The 17146-nt window shown below is 29.1% G+C and overlaps 1 protein-coding gene across 5 annotated transcripts in view; it reads left to right on the forward strand.

The window, feature by feature from the left end:
- The window catches only part of LOC142326132 (QRFP-like peptide receptor), an 807760-nt gene that overhangs the window by 281569 nt on the left and 509045 nt on the right, over positions 1 to 17146 (forward strand). The gene's annotated exons all lie outside the window — the stretch shown is intronic.

Below are 17146 nucleotides of genomic sequence, written 5' to 3' on the forward strand. Positions count from 1 at the left end.
GATCATCCAGCAGGAATTTTTAGCAACCGTCAGTAGTTACGAAGAACATATTAGAATTTATACTGACGGTTCTAAAACCGAACATGGTGTTGGATGCTCGATATATGTAAATGAAGAAGCCCACTTTTGGGGACTGCCAGATGTGGCCAGCAAGCTCTTCACTACACTGAACACTATTGCGAAGAGAGAGTGCTAATATGTTCCGATTCATTAAGTACACTCGTCGCAATTCGGAACAAGAACATTAAGGATGTCCTAATTGCAAACATCCTGTCCATTTTATATGTACTAAAACAAGGAGGACAGCGATACGTATTTGTATGGACTCCAGGGCATGCTGGTATTACAGGTAATGAAATCGCAGACGAAGCTGCCAGTAAGGCAACAGTCTGCGATGACTTGGATGCATTTTAATCATTAAGTCTGATTCGAACCATTGTGCCTCTCCCTTAAGACCCAAATATTTCATTGATTAAAATTTTATTTAGCTATAACTCTGGAACCAATGAAAATAAGTACAACTTATGATATATTGTTGAAAAGTTCTCAATAGCGACTTCTTACTGCAGTTAAGAAAAAGTTCAAAATCCAATTTTTTTTTGGATTTTGGGCTTTTTGTGCAGTTTTTGGTCAAGTCGATCGCAATAAAAAGGCAAGGTGCACAACTTGATGTTACAATATTCCTAAATCCAAAATTTTAACATCCTACGGCTAATCGTTTCTGAGTTATGCGAACTACATACGTACGTACAGACGTCACGCCGAAACAAGCCAAAGTGGATTCAGGGATAGTCAAAATGGATATTTCCGTTGAAATCTGAAAACCGAAATTTTTCTCGATCACAATACTTTCTTTACTTCATACAAAGAAAAAAAAATGCTAAAAATCAAAATTTTTAAATTAGTGAGGATACATTATTTTTTACTAATAAAATGATTATAATTACGATACTTTATTATAAAAACATAATGAAGGAATTAAATAAGTTATTAACTTATGCAAAAATCACATATCGCATATTAGATTATGTAAAAAATTAGTTTTTGTTAAAACCGACGTTTAAAACAAAACATCAAAATTATAAAAATATATGTGACGAGATGAAATGCTGTTTGATGTATTTCATTAAAATTTTGTTTATTTGTCCACATTCCTATTTTTAAAAGTTTTTGAAATATTTATTTGCTCATAACATGTAATTTTAACCAACTACCTTAGTAATCCGAATAAAATGAAAACTACTCGAGAAGCTTATATTATTTATTCCAATTCTTTCATAATTTACAGTCATCTAATATTTTAAAAAACTAGTATTTCTTTGTAATATCCTTTTGATAAAAGTATGAATTCATCTTGCTATCATTTTTAACACTTGCCACAACAGTCACACAGATTTATGCTTATCTGTTTTGATAATTACATAATCAAAATTATCAGTGTAAATTCAATCAATATTTGCAAATCATTCGATTATTTTACGTAAATATCTTTATTACACTCTGTATTGCAATTTGTCATTTTATTTTTTGGCCTATTTTACTTGGTTAATTTTAATATATTGCTTACAATGTTATAATTAATATTTCTTTAAGAAAAGAATTATTTCAGTATTATACGTACACATTTAACTGGAAAAGGACGATTAATTATAATTTTACAGTGTTTTTGATTTCAAAAGTATAAATATAATGTATAAAAATTTTCTAAAGTAGAAAAGTTATCAGAGTAGGTTAAAACTGCATAAAAAAACATTAAATCGGTTCACTAATTTAAACAGATTTCAGATTACATTTTTCCATTTTTTCAAGGTTTTTATAGAAATAAAACTTATATTTATACATTACATTTTTTTTCAAGAATAGGAAACCGAAAAAAAAGATAGGTTTTTTACTGTAAATGAATTAAAATATCTAAGCAAGTAGTTTAATGGAATGAAGAAGTACTTAATTTTACAAAGCACTTGAAACTGAGCAATGTTTGAATTCAACATATTTGTCTATTCCTAACAGTAAAAATAGGAGTTATTGAATAGAATCAAGATATATTTTTAAAACCATATATTACCAGACCATAAATATAAAACTATACGATTTTAAACCATTTGATTTTGTTTTTCCATCATTTTCTGCCGACAATCCAATCTAAATTAAACACAGATCATTATATTTTTATTTTGATCATTCTAAGCGGTTTGGCTGTTTCTGTCTCACCCCTTTATATTTTCTTAATCCATTACATATTTATTATTATCTCCTTTTGAAAATACAGTAGTGTTTTTATTTTTGTAAATTTTTACTAACCTGTTAAAACCTTCTAACTGATGATTCTATAAAGGATATAAATTTATATATACCGAGAAATAATTTTTTAATAAATAAATTTGTTTTATCCGCTAATTTAAATAATAACCATACCTTTCAATGAATACGGTATCTTTTTTCCTCAAATTTGTGTAGTATTATTTGTAATACTTGTTTTTACACTATTTGTTGATCTACTATTAGATTTATTATTACTTTAATAAGTATTTATTTTATATTTTTCATGGAAGTAGCATTATATAGGGCGTTTCATTTGAATCACCCAAGGCGATTATTTCGCAAACTATGTACAATACAAAAAATGATCTAAACAAAAGTTACTCAGATTGGAGGGGGACTCCTAATGGTGATCTTGAATTTGACCTTGACCGTTGTTTCAAGGTTAACACAATCTTTTTCAAATGGAATGACCTATCTTTGATCCCACCAGTGAAAAGAGCAGCAGAAAACTATTACATTAGAATATGTAGTCATACATATGACTTTTGACCTTTTCTGAAGGTCATACGGCTAACCATCAGAGGTGGTGTAAAGTCATTTTTATTCTCTTTCCCATAGTTTGTGAGTTAAATGGCCTGAAATATAAATATTCCAGGAATACCGCATGACCTTCAAAAACGTGTGACTTGTATAACACTATCTCCGTATAACAGAATCACCTGTGTAACCTTTTTTTATGGATTTCAATACAATACAATTTAGAACAACTTTGAAAGAGAAAGGAAAAGCTGTCAAATTATTGTAGGACCTTACCGGTTACGACGGTCAAACAGTAGTATTGTAAAATCACAAAAATTCTAAAAAAATGTAAAATAAAAATATATAATTAATAATAATAATAATAAATAAAATAAAAATAAAATCTATAAGTTTATAAAAAGGTAGTGTTTTAAAATCGTAAAAAATTCTACAAATTTGTAAAAAAATATTAAAATAAAAAAAGTAAAACAGTTGTAAAAATATTCTACGAAACTGTAAAATAAAATAGCCTTAAAAAGTCTATTAAGATATTAAGCTCAATTTTTCCGTAATAAAAACTCAGCGCTAATAGCTTATATTCACCAAAATTAGTTTTGTAAACATCGAGATCGAAAAACTAAAAGAAAAATATTTTTCCGGATTTATTAAAATTAGGGAGCACAAATATCACGGGAGGCATTTTATTGATTATGATGATTAAAATAAATATAAATTAAGCATAAAGATTCCCAAATATCGAATAATTTTTTTTTTTTAATTTTAGGGACTTCCTTACTCTGCGGGGAAAATTTATGAAGAAATTATTTATAATAAAGTGAAAAAAAAAAACGATTTAAAAATACTAAATAAATAAAGTACAACTTTTAAGAAAGTAATGAAAAAAGAGTTTTTTCTCATTTTGGGTTGAGAATATAATATAGGTAACCAAGCAACTTTAATTTAAATAGCCAGTTCAGGAATTAAGAAAAATACAAAAAAAAAAATTAATAATAACAATTAAAAAAGTTAGAGCCACAGAATAAAAAAAAAAAAAAACAAAGAATAAATTATTTAGAAATAAGGAATAATTTTATGAAAAAACTTTTCAAAAATATCCATATAAAGGTTAAGCTTATTAAATTTATTTAAATAAAGTTTTAAGCTTATTAAATTTGCTTAAATAAAGTTTTTTTAAGTTTAAAGTTAATGCGATAAAGTTACATTCAGAAGTAACGGCTGGGTGAACTTGCATAGTATGTACTATCAATCACTGTCAATATTAGGCTCATGAACTTCTAAAGATAATACACCCTTACTGCATGATGCGAGATCAAATTATTGGTCCAGAATTTTTAGAAAGCGATCAGTCTGGTTAAATGTATAAAAACGTTTTACGGTTCCTAAATTAAATTAGCTGAATAAAAAATCTCTTTCAGTACGCCGGAAGGCGGAGTTAGATTTCACCGATGGTAAATAGGGAATAAAAAAGCTTTCCACCTTTAAGTTAAGAAATACATCAAATTTACTCAATACGACAATGGTTGCACATGAAAAAAAGTGTCACATGTTTAGCATAGGACAAACCCCGTCTTACAATTCCAGCAATAATTTGGTCACCCCTTGCCGTAAGGATTGGTCATATCAAAAATTATTTCAGACAAAGGTTTTAGGTAATGTTTAGAAGACTGACAACCACTTAAACGGATTCGATATTGTGTTTAATAAGGGAGGTATGATTTTTTTTGTCTTCAAAACCCCATTTTTTCCACCCCCTGAGCCAATGGTTGGTGATATCAAAAAACTTTACTTAGATAAGTCTTAGGCCCTTATCCAAAGAATACCAGGAACTTACTTAATACCAGGAAAAAATCGATATTTTACCTAATAAGAATGGTATAGGGGTTTTTTCGACTATATATTTCACTTTCTTGTAAAATATATATATAAATGATAATATAAACTTTTGAACTGACTATGGTTTTGGGGTTTGGAGGATGTGAAACGCGAAGATATGTCGAAATTTTTCGGAAGTCCAATCATGGTACCCATTACAATAGGTAGCTTTCTTATGAAATTTACCTAAAAACAATTGATGTGGGCACCACGTGACTTCCTTTTACGCCTATTAAATTTCATATAGACTTTTATTTTTTTAAATAAAAAGTACATAAAATTTTATTTCATTAATAACTTCTGATAATTTTTCATATTTTTCTTTTTTATTGTTACTATTGAATTATTATTTATCGTAAAAACTTTTACAATCACAGATTAATAATTATCAATAAACTCGGATATTTAAATTAAAAGAAACAGGAGATGAAGTCTAATTCGAACCGATGTGCCTTCCCCTTTTAAGATCCAAATATTTCATTAATTAAAATTTTATTTGGCTCTAACACTGGAACCAATAATAATAAGTACCACGATATATCCTTGAAAAGCCCTGAATGAGAGCTTATTACTGCAGTTAAGAAAAAGTCCAAAATCCAAATGTTTTGAATTTTAGGCTTTTTTGACGTTTTTGGTTCCGTCGATTACAATCAAAAGGGGAGGTGCACAACTAGATGTTACAAATTATCCAAAATTTCAACATCCTACGGCTAATCGTTTTTGAATTATTCGGGATACATTCGTACATACGTACGTACGTACAAACGTCACGCCGAAACTAGTCAAAATGGATTCAGGGATGGTCAAAATAGATATTTCCGACGAAATTTGAAAACGAAATTTTTCGCGATCACAATACTTCCTTTACTGTTTACAAGGAAATAAAAATTATTATTAGATAATAATAGATAATTATTATTAGATTTTTCGAGATTGTTATCTATCAAATTTATACTTACGATGATATAAAGGAAGTCCAAAAAAAAATAGAAAACCTAAAAAATTTAGCAATCCTATTTAGTACTTTTTAAACCCTCTACAACTGTCTATCCGTCTATATGGTTTACAGTATTACTTCAAAAGATATCAATTTTAGACTTGTTCCTTCCTTTTTTCTCATATCAAATAGTTTACTTGCGATTACCGAATGTGTTTAGGTACAATAAAGTAATGGTTTAATGAAATTTTACTCGTTTTTTAATGTTATGATTAACTGTATTTAATTAAGTAAATTTTAATAAACAGCATTTTGTTACTACGATTGGATTCTATAATTTTAAAGTCAAATTTAGATTAAATTATCTCATGATTATCTTTAATTATAAATTTCAATGTGAACGTGGGATTAGAAAATTATTATTCATTTGCGGAATTCATACAATTGACTTCGTTTCTATACCTCTAGAACTCGGTCATGACTATTTTCGGAATACAATAATTGTTTCAAGAGTGGTATTCTAAGACACTTGTATTGTTATCACCTGGAAATTAACATTAATTGAAGTTCTGCTAAGTTAATAATTTATACTGACGGAATAAGTACGTAAGCGATTGACGTTCCTTAATTAGCAAAGGAAATAAATGATTATGTTGCATTATGTTATTGGAATAAATAATAGTACAGGCATATATTATATAACACAATATGCAGTCAAGGAAATTACTATAGAAATAGAGATTCCGTATTTATAAAATATGTAAATGTATTTAATTATAATAATAATTATGTTCATACATAATCATTTGTAACAGAAAGTAATATAGAGAAAATACATTCATTGTATTTTTGATCATTAACATATTCCATTTTAAGTACGGGAAAATATATTAACGTTTAATAAATTTAAGAAAATATATTTATTTGTCTTAGACGGCAATGATAGTCTATACAGATGTGCGTGTACGCACGAACATATATCGTTTATTACAAATAATATTACGAACATATATCACGTAATATTTAAAAGAAGTAGAAAAATTAAAAATTTGTTCTGTATGGCTTAGAAATAAGTAATATGAAATTATTAAAGTAAAACTGAATTTAGAAAGAAATGTATAAATATATACATGACACGTTTTTTGTACTTTTCAAAATAAAGTCAATTATCAATTCTTTTTTTTATAAGGAATCTGCTGAGTTGGAAACAGTATTTATAACGCACTGTTTTATAATAAATATTAAGTATATTAGATCTTTTCTTTATTGCAACGTTTTCAGTTTTTCTTATCATGCAAAATGTCTTACATGCAAAACCCCAGGTGTTTTGCATGTATCACAAAACTCCTGAGATACGAAAGAAATCAGTCACAATTACTTTCACTCAGATATAACATGTAAATAGAGTGAATGTCTCACTTTTAAAGTTGAATGATATATCGGTGACCTTAGCATGTTGATATGGGTCCACCATAAATTAGCTAGATTAAGAAGCCGATTAGAAACCGTTCCTTTTATTGTGTTTTTATCGAATTTTCGAATAAAAGTACGGTATTACTTCAGCCGTTTGGTGGGATAGGGTGATGGAAATCAATTTTCTTTACGTTTTTTGGATGTGAGGAGTACAAAAATATCATTCACTTAAAATGAAGTTTCCTTATATTATATAAAGTTTTGTGACTCGGAAACCTCTAAAAATATCACATAAATTTATTGAAATTTAGATAGGCCACAGTACTGTATCTGAAGTTATGCGTGTAAAAAGTTGAGGAAGATTGGTTTAGTATTTCATTAGTTGCGCTCAATTTAAGGTCGACACGGTCAACATTAACCTCAATTTGAGATTATGTTGACTGTGTAGTGGTGTATTTTTCATACGTGCTTATACAGCGAGTCACAGTGATGAATGAGTTAAAACTTGTTATTTATGTGTAGGGTCTACTCTTTAATCTAACGGATATTAGAACTTAACGTTTTACTCTGAACAACAGTACGTTTCTGACTGCAGAAAATTGAGGGCGTCAGAAAGGAAAAATCGATCTTTTTGCTTAGAACTACGCATCAGATTTTTTTTAAAAATTATTTTCGAAAGTGAAATAATTTTGACTTACGTTTCCTACAGGTATTACGGTTATTACAGTTTACATATATACTTTTTTTTAATTTACTAACTGATTTCTATTGAGGTAAGCTGCTACATATATAGATTTGAGTTTGGTTTTTTCGATAAATTTGCAAATCTGATTAACTATGGCACTAAGAATGATAACTTCAAGTATTTCAAAAAAAAAAAAAAAAAAAGACTGAAAGATTTGTTGCGGTTAATTTAACATACGAAACAATAAAAAGAAAACCTCATTAGCTTATAATATACTAATTTCAGCTACATAAAAGAAAAAAAAACAGATTTCGTAGGGTTTTCATGCTTTAAACTTTCCTTACACACTTAGTTTAATTAATAATAATAATAAATGCGTAAAATCCCCTCTTTAATTACGTTATTGAAAGGAGGATGTCTTTATTCTTTTTTTACATTTAAAAATGTAAAGTTTCTACAGAATGTTTATCTTTCAATACATATTGATTCCAACTGAAGTTATGGTTCACAAATGATATCCATTACACTAATTAAAATTATTAATTTACTGATTACAGATACTCCAATACTTCAAGCCCTGAAAACATATCCAGACAAATATTACTATGGATTTATAATAGTATTAATTTTTGTAGAATAACTTTACATTATATTTTGCCAACATTAATACACTCAGATTAAAACAAGCCTAATCTCATTCTTTGTATTCTACCATATTTACACCAATCGTTCTGCAAATAATATACCTCCTAGTATTCAATCTAGATAAATTGTAACTTTTTCACGGTAGAATGATTCTGTTTTAAGTAAAACATTTAGAATATATTATTAAATTTGATATTTATATTACATATAAAATGTGAAATAATGTACATTATTAAAAACAAAATATATTGTTTTTAATAATTATAATAATAATAACTATCGAATAACAATTAAAGTTATAGTTCTAAAAATAGCGCTACTATTCAAATATCCAAGTCAGCTACATAACCCTCCAAAAATTTAAATATTTCAGCAATCGCAAAAACCAATGGAAAGTCAAAAAGAAAGAAAACACCAGCCTGCTCAAACACATGGGTGGTGATCATTATATCTATTTCAACATAAAATAAGAGAGAGGACAATACGATCATACTACCTTTAATTTAATATTATTATTAAAATGTTATCTAGTTATTTTGAATGCGAATTAGATTTGAAATGAAATATGAAATGATACTTATTTCTAACCATGAATTTGTAATCATTATTATTATTAAAGTAAAATATTAGGGTTTACAAAAGGAAATTATTATATTATAATTATTTTTTTTTAATATTTATAATAATAACACAGACTAATATTTAAAATTCATTATGACGAACATCAGGAGAATTGGAAATTTAAACAAATTCTTTTATAGATTTTTTTGGCAGATATTTAAAATGAATCATATGAAAATATGGAGTAGTTCATCATCCTGGAAGAAGGGATATTTAAACAAAATATCTCCAGAGGATTACAAAAAGGTTGGAAAACTTGTAATGTAGGAAAATTTAGTAACTAAAAAACAAGCCATGAAAACTATTGTTATTATTATTATTTATATTATTATTATTATTATTTTGAGTGTTTTCCCTTTGTTCCACTCTTTAAAAAATAATTTCTTATCGATGATTTTCTAATTATTTTTTATCTTATTTTTTATAGCTTATTGTTTTTTAGTAAAACGTTTCACTGAGAAGATTAATGTAAATGTACAAATAAAAAATAAAACACTATGCTACTTGAGAAAATGTTTCGTAATGTATCTCACACGAAAAGAAATTCTACACAATTTCGGTTCTCCTAAAAGAAAAAAAAAACTTTTGTTTGATTTTCTGTGTTTAGAAAGTAAAAAAAAACTCCATGGATTGTGGCATAGCTCACAAGTTATTTTTTAAAATTTCATAATCTGCCTTGAACAATTTTTGATGTCAACAGATTGATTCTGTTAATATAAAAATTTTGGGAGAAAATGTGACTATTTTATATTGTATTAGGAAAAAGTAGTCTCTAAAATTGTTAGCATTCAAAAACGTAACTTCGAATCGGATTGGGAAAACCAAACGTTTTGTATAAAAATTAATGTGTTTAAAAAAGGGAGACAGCTAAAAAGTCTTATACACACAATGATTCACGAAGAATGTAAAAGACTTTCAGGACACAATTCTACAAGCAAAAATAAAAAAGAAAATTTATTATAGGTTTGCAAACGCTTTTTTAGCGAATGCCTGCCCCTTCTGTAAAATTCAGTCCGATTGTAATTCGTGTGTCCCAAATTAGGGGAAAATTTAGTGATTTAAAAGAAATTTAATTTGAAAAACTGAAATAAAAATAGGCCCTAGAACTATGATTTTAGTATTTTTTGAGAAATTTGTGGTAAAAAATTGGGGGCAAAAAACTCAATTTTATGTTTGGCATAAAATAACTATAGTAAATGGGTAATAACACATAAATTTTATAAACAAAGCATTTAGAGGATTTAATCTTGAGTAAAATGGTATGAATAAATTCCACAGAAACTAAATAAGATGTAAGAATTTCAGTTTTTGAGATCAGATTTTGAATAAGACCACTAAATTTAACCCTTATTTGGCTCCCAAGAATACAGTTTAGCTTAATTTTTTATGAAGATAAAAAATTTGGCCGAAATTTTTCTTCAGCCGACGCTCGCTAACAAAGCATTTCCGAACCTATGTTTGTATGAATTTTCTTCTTTATTTTCACCAATAGAACATATCCATAAAGTTTGTTACATTCTTTGTAAACCAATCTGTATATTGAGAGAGATTAAAATTTTATAAGATATTTACGTACCTCAATTTTCAATATTTAACTGTATTATCACGTTATGTTATTTAATATAAAATACTTGTTTAAGGAATAAATATTATAGCACGGTAATTTATTGTGGTATTTATTAAATAATGAGAACAGATATTTTTTAATATGTAAATACGTGCATAATTAAAAATATGCACTTTGTAAAATGTATATGTTTGTATAAAAACAATTCTTTCTTTTCTTATTTCAAACTAAAAGGTTATTTTACGAAAACAGGAAACAGAAGCCTTTTAAAAATGTTTTATGGTTGATTTAACATCAATTTTATACAGAACTTCAAAACTAAAGTAGCTGACAAATATAAAAAACAGAGATATTATTATATACCTGTTTTGTTGTATAACATGATGGGAAGTTATAAGGTAAATTGCACATGGGAAAAGGCTAGTACCTATTTTATTTTATTGCGTTTTTTTGTTTTTAGTTTGTTTACTTTTCACTCCATATTATAGCTTACTGGCATTTGTATGCAAAGCTGGAAAGAGTAGATGGTCTCGTTTAAGAAAAAACAAGCAATAAACATCTGTAACATAATCTAATCTGTATATTGTTTTGAATATATTAGCAGTACATAAACGTTGTCACAGTTTGAATTATTATTACAACTGATTTTAATTCATTCGTTAAAAATGTGTAGTTAAAATTTTATTTTGATTTAAAGTTAAAAATTTTAATTTAAAATTAGCCCACCTAAATAGAAGTAGTCGTACCGAATCAGTTGTTTAACAGCTGAGCTGATTTTCAAAGTCGAAGGTTCCGAGGTTCAAACCAAGTAAACGTTAGTTGCTTTTATAGGGATTTGAATACTAGATAGTGGATACCGGTGTACATTGGTGGTTTTTTCTTTTTCTTTTTTTTTTGTTAAACCTCTGGGACCAGGTATTGCTTCAGAAGATGAGAAGAATGATTTGCAGCGTGTGTGAAAATGCCATGCCTGACCGGAATTCGAACCCGGGACCTTCGGATGAAAGGCCGAGACGCTACCACTCGCGCCAAGGAGGCCGGCGTACTTTGGTGGTTGGGATTCAATTACCCACACGTCTCAGGAATGTCGGTCTGAGTTTGTGCAAGCTCTACCTCATTTATATTAAGTAAAAATCACCCTCATCACACTGGTCTATGGGGCAGGGATTGCTTATATTTCATTAGTTGAACAGATTACAAAGTACACAATAGGAACAAAAGATCTAAAGTTGAATGGAAAACGTTTCAAAAAAGGGATAGGATGCAATATCAGAATTACAGAACAAGATTTTTAGATATGGATTGCAAATATATATAAGCATGTTAAATCAACGAAAGAAAACTATAATCAGTTTATTAATAAAAGAAAAAAAGGGATCAGAAAGGGAAGAATATGCATTATTCCAGTTCCACTTTGAAGAAAGTAATTGAAAAAGAAGGAAATTTAATCTTAAATCACTTGCAGCTTTCACTTGTAGCTTTTTAGGTAATGAAAAGGCATTTGACAGGGTAAATCAATTAAAGTTGTTGGATAAATTATAAATGAGGAAGGAACTTTCCGTTGAATTTAATTAAAATCATTAGAAGATTATACAAAGATACCAGTGTACGAATAGATTTGAAAGGAAAACTGCTTAAACATGTCAAAACAAAGAAGATTAAGGCAGGGATGCCCCGTGTCTTCTAACTACACTACTTAATTTATATATATATATATATATATATATATATATATATATTGATTACGTTTTCCAAAAGTGGAAAGAAGAATGATGTTGAGATACTAGACCTCGGCAAAGATCTTTGTGGAATTATGTATGCTGACAACGTGTAATGATGGGAGTTAAGAGAATAATTTTCGGAGGGCTATTTTCCGGCTAAAAAATGTAGGTGTTTAATCTAAAGCTGTTTTCTGCCTAAGTTATTGCATTTAGGAGAAAATACCCACTTAAACCAAAAATTTCAATAAATGATTGAGTATTAAAACAGGCAAGCCAATTTAACTATTTTGAGAAGAATTGTCGGTTTACCGAACACATTATTAGCAGCAGCAAAAAGGCAGAAAATATAGCTAAAGCGCTGAACATTATTTTGACTTTGCAGAGAGCTCCAAGAGCGTCCAAAAGGAAGCTGATAGTATCGGCAGTGACTTCTTTCATGTTATATGCTGCGCCAGTCTGGGGCCTTCTCTAAGGTATAAGAGAAATCTGATAAAATGGTTAGAGTCCATAGGAAGCTGTTACTAGGGGTGATTTCAGCTTATAGGACGGTTTCATATGAGGCGTTGTATGTACTGTCTTCCACGCCACCACTTGAATTGCAAGTTGAAGAAAGAAGAGCGATAGCACAGGGCTTAGATAGACATGAGGCCAAAAACAGGCTAATGGAAAGATGGAAGAATAGATGGAAAGAAGAGGGGGTTGCTAGACGAACTTAGGAGCTAATACCGGGCTTACTAGCTTGGCATAGCAGAAGGTTCGGTGAGATCAATTACTATACGTCGCAGCTGTTTTCTGGCCATGGTAAATTCAATGATTACCTACATAGGATCGGAAGAAGACCAGAACCCAAATGCATGTACTGCAACGAGGATGACACCGCATAACATACCTTTTTTTGATTGCGGTAAATAGAACACCTTGAGATATGAAACTGGAATCTCAGGGAAAAGGCAGCTAGAATTGATAACTTACATGCTCGGCAATGAATTGCAGTGGAAACGGGTGGATGACTATGAAAGACAAGTGATCAACAAAAAGGACATAGAGCAGCGGCGAAGGGGGTTTTAGAGTAGGGTAGGGCGGATACTCTGTGGTGAGGGCCGACATGCCTTGGTGTGTCGGCTTCAAATATCCACTGGGGACTCCAGGGGATGCTAGGACATTAAAAGAAAAATGATAAAAGACCCGAAATTGCATCTCGACAGAAATGTTCGGGCGTGGTGTCAAAAGGGCAACAAAAAAATAACTCAAAAGAGCTGACCGGCGAGCCGATCTGCCATGCCGGATTTCCAGCCGGTAGGTGGGGAGGCTCGTTAGACTAAACAGACACTTCTGTGGGTGGCGTAATAACAAACAGTTGGACCGGCCCAGGGGAGTAGAGAGTATCTGAACGGAAGTTACCGGAGGCTAACAGGAAAGAAAGAAGGGAAGTAGAGAGAGAGAGAGAGAAAAAAAATTAACTCAATAGGATGTTTTGTTTCTATGAAGATGATTTAGATATTAAGTTAACGCAATTTAATTTAATCTGCTAGACGATTTAGAGGAAATGAAGAAACACAAGTAAATAGGCAGAACTTTTATCAAACAGTGACTGAACGTACCTTGATATATAAAAGTGAAGTTCGAGTAAGCAGGAAGAAAGATATGGCAGTGTCATTCAGGCAGCAGAAATGAAATTGTTTCTGTTGTGAAAGGTTGTACGAGGTCGAATAGGTTGAAAAATTATGATATTTAAAAGGGGTTGCAGATATTTTCCCTAAATGAAAGAATAAGATCATACAGGGTGAAGTGAAATAATCATTTTCAAAATTTCCTGAAAATCGATAGCTATTGTTGGTGAGAAAATATAAGCTAAGAGAGAAGAGTGATCACAAGAGACTGAAGGAAAAATAGTGACGGAATAGGCAGAAATGTCAATTACATTTGTCGAAGAAGTTGATTTTAATTCAAACATAGTTTTTATAAACTCCAATATTAGTTAATTTTACAATGAAGGGTTGAATGAACACTTAAAGTTTTTGTAATCAGCTAAATTGAATCAATTAATATTTAAAAATAAATTAAATGAATTTTTAGTTTACTAATTTTTGAGCCAAAATAGGAATAGTAAGTTAGAAGTTATCTAAATGTAGACAGTTTATAACGAAATGAGAATTTTATAATTATAAAATATTTAATCAAGATTAAATTAACTGGGTAATTCCACCACTGTTGCCTAAATTATTTACTACTTAGTTTTTCCTTTAAAAAAAATATCCACTACTGTATAATTATTTAAACCCCTAACCTTTAATGCTAATTTTTAATGACATTTATTCTATTGGTTAAGGTAGTTAACTATTCTATTAAAAAAGAAACAGACAGCATTTTATGTAATTTACTTTAATAAAACAAACTACTTCCTTCAAACAAAATGAAGTACAGCATTAAACTCTCCAATTTAACATAGTTGGTTTTAAGAGTATCTGAATATTCATTGCTTCTTTATTATTACGCTGAATAGTTATCACAATTACTTTATATTCTTAATGATTCAATTAACAGGCGACAAGAGTTTATTTAATATATTTTGTTATCCAAATATTTTCTTATTATTAAAAAAAATATCCATCTGAAATATTATAGAAAATTAGAAATTAGAGTTTCTGAAAATCATTTTAAATTCTGTTAACAAAAATAGCGCGTAGTTGCAGTTTATTCTGCGGGTAAATTCTATTTCAGTATAAAAAATTATGATCGTAAGGTTTTTAAGCCTTGTAACAGTAGCCTACCGGGTTGGTCTAGTGGTGATCGCGTCTTCCCAAATCAGCTGATTTGGAAGTCGAGAGTTCCAGCGTTCAAGTCGTAGTAAAGCCAGTTATTTGTACACGGATTTGAATAGTAGATCGTGGATACCGGTGTTCTTTGGTGGTTGGGTTTCAATTAACCACACATTCCAGGAATGGTCGAACTGAGAATGTCATCCTCATTCATCCTCTGAAGAATTATTTAAAGGGTAGTTACCGGAGGCTAAACAGGAAAAAGAAAGAAAGCCTTGTAACAGTAAAAAAAATCATAAATCAATAATGATAATTTTTAATACTAATTTTATGGTTTATTGTGGTTTTATATGGTATCCCTTACAGTAACTAAATGAATCAATGAAGTATTTACAGAGTATCCAAACCAATAATAATAACTGGTCTTGGAAATTGATTAATAAATTAAATTGAGAACCAACATTTGAATTTAAATAGAAGAATTGAGACATGGACCTAGAAAAATTAGGAAAATATAAACTGGATTAAAATTTAGCTTTTAAATTTTATTCTAATATTAGTTATCTTCAGCTGGAAAAATAAAAATGGAAATAATAATATTCCAACATGTTTTCGTGGCGGAATGGCAGTGTTAACTTTTTTCTTCCATAAGATTTCTAATTCAAATGCTGATAAGAATTAGAATTTTTCACACTGCCACTCATAATATATATATATATATATATATATATATATATATATATATATATAGCGTATTAGTTGTTTTCTTGTGAATAAATTAATAACGAAAAATTTAGAAATATCTATTGTATTTTCTTAATATATAAAATTTTCTTTCCAAATTTCTTTTTCTTTTATTGCAATTATAAAAAAAAACAAAAATTTAAGATAGCTTGATGTACATAAAAATACCACGTTTTATTTTAAATGTAACATACCTAAGTAATTTTTTGTTTTGTTTTTTAGAAGGTGAAAAACCCTCGATTTCAATCAATTTGATCCGAATACTGAGACTGTTTTATTTGCTTTATACGTAATTAGAAATTTACCAAAAGAAAATTAAAAATTTAAACAACCCAGGTTAAAGATAAAATCTATTCCGCAATTCAATAAATATGGTAGTATTACGAGTAATATAAATGAAAAAAATAAAAATCTCATTTGATAGCCGGACGTTCTCACTCAGAAAAAAGATGCTCAGCTGGGGCAGAAAAGGCTTTACAGACATTATCTTATAATTTCTATGTTGAGAACTGTTTACCTTTCTTACCTACATTCTTTTATTATATGTTGACGTGTTTCGGAACTAATCCATCGTCAAAACTTATTGTACTAGTACTTTTAAATTTCTGTTAGTCTTTATATATAATCAACGCACCTCCCTTTATTTGACGTCATGCCTTATCTGGCCTTATTCTTGTTAATTTGTTATTATGACGTCAAATAAAGGGAGGAGCGTTGACTAAACACTATATAAAGACTAACAGAAATTTGAAAGTACCAGTACAATAAGTTTTGACGATGAAGTGGTTCCGAAACGCGTCAACATATAACAAAAGAATGAAGGTAAGAAAGTTTAACAGTATCAACATAGAAATTATGTACTGTTTTCAGCAGAAAAGATAATAGTAATTATTATTTTAATAACAACAATTTTAAGTATCTTATAAAATTTACGATAAATACATTTTCCAAATTTTTTTTCAAAAAAGGAGATTAGAGTCATTAATTCAGTAAAAGAATATCGATATATTATAGGATCGATACATTATTTTGAAGTTATGTTCAACAGCAGAAAAAAGGGGCACATTGGTTTATACTATTAGCTTTATATTATTTGTCTCTATTTTTCTTTTGCCTGTATCGCATGTGAGCACCTGAGCGTGTTTCCTGTGATAAACAGAGTGAAGGAGTTATTTATAAAGCTTAATATCACATGCATTTCAATAATTCCGATATGAAACCGTACCGTATATTTAGCTCAGTTAAGAAAGAAAATGGAAAACATTCCACTCCTCACTCTTTTTAGTAAACCTGGAATGCATAATATACATTATTCAGAATGAATATATCATTTCAGCGTTGACTTCTATCACTTCACCATATATTATCTGACTTATCATA

Source organism: Lycorma delicatula, chromosome 6, assembly GCF_047948215.1.
Source record: "Lycorma delicatula isolate Av1 chromosome 6, ASM4794821v1, whole genome shotgun sequence".
Lineage (NCBI taxonomy): Eukaryota > Metazoa > Arthropoda > Insecta > Hemiptera > Fulgoridae > Lycorma > Lycorma delicatula.